Raw genomic sequence first — 5,715 nt, 5'->3', positions numbered from 1 at the left:
GTATCCTCCCCGCGATCCCCAGGGACCTGTTTGCTAAGCGCGATCTTGTCCGGAATGGTCCGTTCTTTTGGGATTCCTTCACCCTAGACAGGATCCGGAATGCAGTGGCGCTCTACCGATCGCGAGGCATCTCCCGACCTTTACGTGCATCGAACATGGACGAGCCACACCCGACGCTGTTCCCGATCAGAAAGTTAAGCCCCGAAAAGACAAGGGAATCGCTCTCGAAGACAGAAACTTTGTCTCAGAAGATCTTCTGCTACCCGGATGGAACCCGGGTTTCACCCCGGGTGATGGGAGTGGAACCAGCGAGGCTCTTCTTCTAGACGACTTCTTTGCCAACCTTCCTCCCGGTTTTACTACTCCAGCGTCACTGGATGAAGCGTCGAGGAGAGAAGTGGTCGCGGAAGGTTCTCGGTTAATCAAAGAGGTTTAGTCTCTGAAAAATTATTTTTTTGGCGAGTCTTCGTTTGTCGCTTCCATGTTTGACCCTTGATTCGTGAATGGAATGCGAGTCTTTAATTCAACGCTTGACGGAAGTTTCAGAGAGGCGCGTCTTTCGCACTTCAAGGCCGAAGAGATCGAGAGGAAATTCATCCGTTTTCAGAACAAGGTTGCGGAAAGAGAGCACAGACAGGCTGAGTCCCATTCCCGAGCTCTCATTCGTACGGAGAGGAAAGGGAGGAGGACGATTGCTGCTGAGTTAGCGAGGAGAGCTACATTGTTTGATGCTGGGTTCAGGATTTTCAAGGACGCTCAAGACTACGTTGGTGACTACCGCAAATGCCGCGGTTCGGTTGGTATCATTTGGAAGTCGCAGAACGCTTAGAGAGGAAAGGGAGGAGGGTGATTGCTGCTGAGTTAGCGAGGAGAGCTACATTGTTTGATGTTGATTTCAGAAGTTTCAAGGACGCTCAAGACTACGTGGGTGACTTCCGCGAATGCCGCAGTTTGGTTGGTACCCTTTGGGAACCCATTGAGGTTTCAGAGGACACGACGGAAGCGGGAGCCGATGCTGCGGACGAGGGAGGAGAAGTGGATCAGCCCACGGACTCATTTGGAGCCTCGATTTTTGGGTATCTTGACCTTGATCTCTGAAGGTCGCCGGGATTGTTTTCTCTTTGCCTTTATCTCAAGATTTCGTGTAGTGTTTTAGGCCGAGTGTGGCCGTTCGTTATTTGAGTGTGCTATGGCCTTGCAAGGTCATTTGACTATGTATACGGGACTGGCCGTTGGTGGCTTCGAATCTCAGCCGCCCTGCGGCCTTTTTATATATAACGAATGTTCTTTTAGCATTCTATGGGTTTTAGTTTATACTTCTGCCAAGTGTCGAGGGAAAGACAAGTAGTCACTTCGTATCTTAACTCTTAATTTGTCGTTCCGTTCGTTCGCTCTTTCGAGGGTATTCAAAAACGTTTAGGAGTTTTACGAAGTTTCGTGAGCGTTTTAGATGTGGACGATGAGACATGTTTTAAGATCTCGTATCAGTTTCGATATCATGGCTTGAGATGTTAATGGACCAGTAGGACTGGGTATAGGGCAAGACCTAGGTTTACTTTTGGCTCTAAGGCTATGCGACGACTAATCGGCTTTCGTTTTGCCCGTTGGTGATTTCTACCTGATTCTTTCCGATTAAAGCCTGCGACTGGGCGCCGGCTTATATGACTTGTGTGGGAAGAATCGAGCACTCTCCAGAGAACGTCTGGTGTGCTGACAAAATTTTTGGATTTTCTTGTATAGCGCACTATGGTATCCTTATCGGATGTAAGAGAACCTTTAGTTTTTATGAAAGGTTTGACTACGAGTTCTTTTTTAGAGAACGTTTTGGACTTGTCCGCCGGGGCCAATCGACGGGCATTTTGTATTTTAGAGTCACAGATGGACTGTGTATTTGGATAATATTTTTCGAGAAATATTTGCGACGTCTCGCTTTCTCGAAGATTTGTCTTTCGCTGTGAGATGGCTACGATCTTCGTTTTTATAGAAGATGCGTTTTTCCGGTCTTGCTTGACCATGAGTATGTGTGAATAATGTAGGAATTAGTTTTTCGTCCAAGGTCTGCTTGGACGGTATGCCCTTATCTTGGGCGTTTCTTAGGCCAAACTTAGATTACTGTGACTTATTGCAAGTGAATCGTAAGATCGGAAGAAGGTAGAATTTATTGAAAAATTTTCGAAAATATCGAGTACACTCATGGATATTTCAGACTTTGTGGGAGCATACGAGTATACGTACCCCCCCCCCCCCCCCCCTTTTTACGAGGGGGATAGTTGAACTTTTGTCGATATGTCAAGCTGCCTTCGTACCTCTTTCGAGGATCAAGCCATCTCGTAGTTCTGCTTGTTTCTGCGGGTGTTCCTACTTCTTGTTGCTGTGGGTGTTCCTACTCGCTGGATGGGATCGTTCTGGTTACTTCAGCCATTGGGGCTTCAGTTGGATCGGCGACCGTTTCAGGAGTCGGGCTGTCCACTGGCAAGGCAATGGACTCAGGGACTATGTCGATGTCTGGAGTAGTTGCCTGGTCGGGTGATTCTGGATCACTTTTTATGGAGCTCTCGGGAGAGTTTTGAGCTTTCTTAGCCCGTTTCGGGTTGACCACGGGGGTGTTCCAAGTTTGTCGTAGTTTATGCTCGGCCAAGAAGCAGAGCCTAGACTGTTTCTGGCATCCCCAGATTACCGCTGTCCCGTTTGGAGTTGGGAACTTGATGCAAAGGTGGTAAGTCGACGGTACCGCTTTCATGGCATTGATCCAAGGAGTTCCCATGATGACATTGTAGATGGCCGGGTTATCGACTACCGCGAAGTCAATGATTTTCGTCACCTCTTTGGACATCACTGGGAGTTTGATTGATCCGAGGGTCATTGACGTTGCTCCTGAGAAACCGGTGAGAGGTTTTTGTTCCGGGACGACTTCTCCGAATTCGATGTTCATCCTCCGGAGGGTATCGCGGAAGATGACGTTGACTGTGCTTCCCGGGTCGATAAAGATCCTTCCCACTTCCAGGTCTCGGATTACTAGATCGATAACCAATGGGTCGCAGTGAGGTTTGTCGATTCCGATGGTTTCCCGTTCTTTGAAGACGGCCGTATCGTTAGGGGCATCGTCGGTTGGGGACCGAGCCAGCGAGCTTGAACTCGTCTCAGCCTTCCGTCCATTTGCTTTGATCGATGAGATCGAATCGCGATAAAATTGCGATCCCCCGATGATCATGCTCACCCTTCGAAGGTTGCTGTCGTTTCCTTGGTCATCCTGCCTCCTTCCGCGTTTCTCGTCCGACTAAGTTTCGCGGGTGTCATTTTCGGGGGACTCTTTATCAGTTTTGGGAGGGCGATCGGAATCCAGGAGGAGGTCTTTTATGCCTGTGACCTTCGAAAATTTCGCCGGCGAGGAGCTTCGCAGCAAGACTTGCGCCGAGAACCTTGCAGTTCATAGTGGAATGACCTCTGGTCTGGTGGAACTCGCAGTAAGAATTATCCTTGAACTGGTTCCTGGTCAAGGTATTTCCGGAAGCCTTTACCTGTTCGGAGTTGATAGCGTAATTATGCTCGCCCTGGTGGTGGACATACCTGTCATTACGAGGATTTTTCCTTCTCGCGGACGTCTTCTGCGGGTTGTACTTCTGGGAGAGGACTTTCATCTCTTCTTCCATCATGATGAAGTCCGTTGCCTTGTGAAGAGCGTCCTGGATTGTTCTCGGTTTTTCAAGGGATATCCATTGCCGGAGTTTCGACCTGTACCAGAGAGTTTTCCGCAAAGCGTTGACTGCCACTTTGTCGCTGATTCCAGTGACTCTAGCCATTACCAGGATGAACCTGTTCTTGAATTCGCGGAGTGGTTCGTCTTCTCTTTGAGATAGACTCCAAAGGTCGACGTCTGAGGTTTCCCTGTCCATGAACATGGAATACTGTTTGAGAAACTCCGAGGCGAGCTGGCGAAACTTCCGATGGAGTTTCGTTTCAGACGAGAAAACCATTCGAGCACGGCTCCTTTGAGGTTTTCGACGAGGAGGATGCAGTAGCCAGCATCTCGTTCGCGTTCTTTGAGTTTGCACCTTCCGAACGCGATCTGGAAAGACTGCAGATGCGCCTTCGTAGACGGGAATTTTGATCTTCCCAGGATCTGAGATGTTAGTTTCCGTGATCCGGGCAGTGAACGGAGTTTTCCGCACTTCCTCGAGAAGTCTGTCGATCTCGGGTGCAGCGCTTGTCGTGTGATGAATCTGCGACTTTACCGCCTTGACTTCTGCCGCAGTTTTTGCGATGTACTCGCGGAGATCATGGATATCCTCAGGATTTCTAGCAGCCTTGCGAGCCTGTCGGCGTTGGCTGCGGTGGATCCGAGCCTGATTCTCGGCCAGTTCTTCCTGCTCTACCCAATAGAGGTTTTCTTCTTCCTCTGTCATGGGCTTTTCGAACGACGCATCCTGCCAAGCGGACTGGCTTCGCGTTCTTCTCGGATGGACGTCGGCACCTCCGTCCGAGTGATCGGACTGGTCGCTTATGTCTTGATCGATCCGCTCAAAATCGCCTCCTTCGTTGCTCCCGGCGGGAGGTGGAAGGTTCTCCGCGGTCGGTTGTGCGCCTGGCGGAACTGTTTCGTCAGGGTTCTGACCTGAAGAATCTTTGTCTGCCCTTATGGCCCGATCGCTCGGAGTCTCGAAATCGACGCGCGGGCTCTCATGGCCCCACGTGGGTTTTTACTCTTGGCCATCGCCGTTAAGGTTTCCACCAGTTTTGCGAGAGAGGCCACGAGCTTTCCTTGTTCGTCCAACTTTTTCTGAGCGGAGGCGAACATTTCTTTCTTCTGGTCCAGTATTATGGCGGTTGTAGTGACCGTGGATACGTTTCCAGCTGGAGTTCTTTCAGTGTTGGCATTGACGGAAGTCCCGTCGTGCGTTTGCTTGTCCTTATCAGCGTCGATCGTCATACCTGACTGAGCGTGCGCGGTTGCGTGAGAGATAGATCCGTACCCCCCCTCCTTCTAGCGCCAAACTGTGGGAACCGGAATTCACACCGTTGAGATTTGTTAATCGGAGGAGAGCCAAGCTAACCTAGCCTTCCTTGAAGGTCCCGGTTATCTGCTGGGCCACACACAACACAATCAATATGAAAAAGTCATGCCTAAATTGCTCTAAGTATTAAGTTTGCTCTGAGAAAGCCCTGTCTTGCTCCTCGCCTTAAGCCCTCCTTATATACTCTCTCTAGGTCGGTTTGCACCTTTTCCTGGGCCGGATTCGTCTCGAGACGGGCTTTTCCATTTTTCGTCACCCTTCATGATTATCTTCGGAAACTTGACATTTATCTTTTCCTGTGAATAAAAAATAGACCGTCATATCAGCCTTAGGATCAATCCTGTTCTAAAATCGTATGTGGGCCGTTTAGCTGCGGTTCAGGCCCCCTTTTGGGCCGTTTTACGATTTAGACGTTTTTAAAAATTTTCTTAAGAAACAGCCGTTGGTTTTTCCAAAAGGATTCCAATTCCCCGTTTAGTCAAGGCAACTGGTGTTCAAGCTAACCATAGCCGTCTTATACGGCAGGCATGAATCCATTTCAACGACCAATTTTTTAAAACTTTTCCCGAAATCTTTCTTTGATAATCCTAAGCGAGACGAGACATGGGTATTGCGTCCAAGGGCCCAAGGATTGTGTTACGGGAACTTAGACGAGGATGCACGGTTTTGGGACGGGAGGTCGGTCCTCGCCAATGGGCGAGGT

The sequence above is a fragment of the Brassica oleracea genome, chromosome C2 (genome assembly GCF_000695525.1).
Source record: "Brassica oleracea var. oleracea cultivar TO1000 chromosome C2, BOL, whole genome shotgun sequence".
NCBI lineage: Eukaryota > Viridiplantae > Streptophyta > Magnoliopsida > Brassicales > Brassicaceae > Brassica > Brassica oleracea.
The sequence above is the reverse complement of the archived record's forward strand: the minus strand, read 5'-3'. Positions refer to the sequence as shown.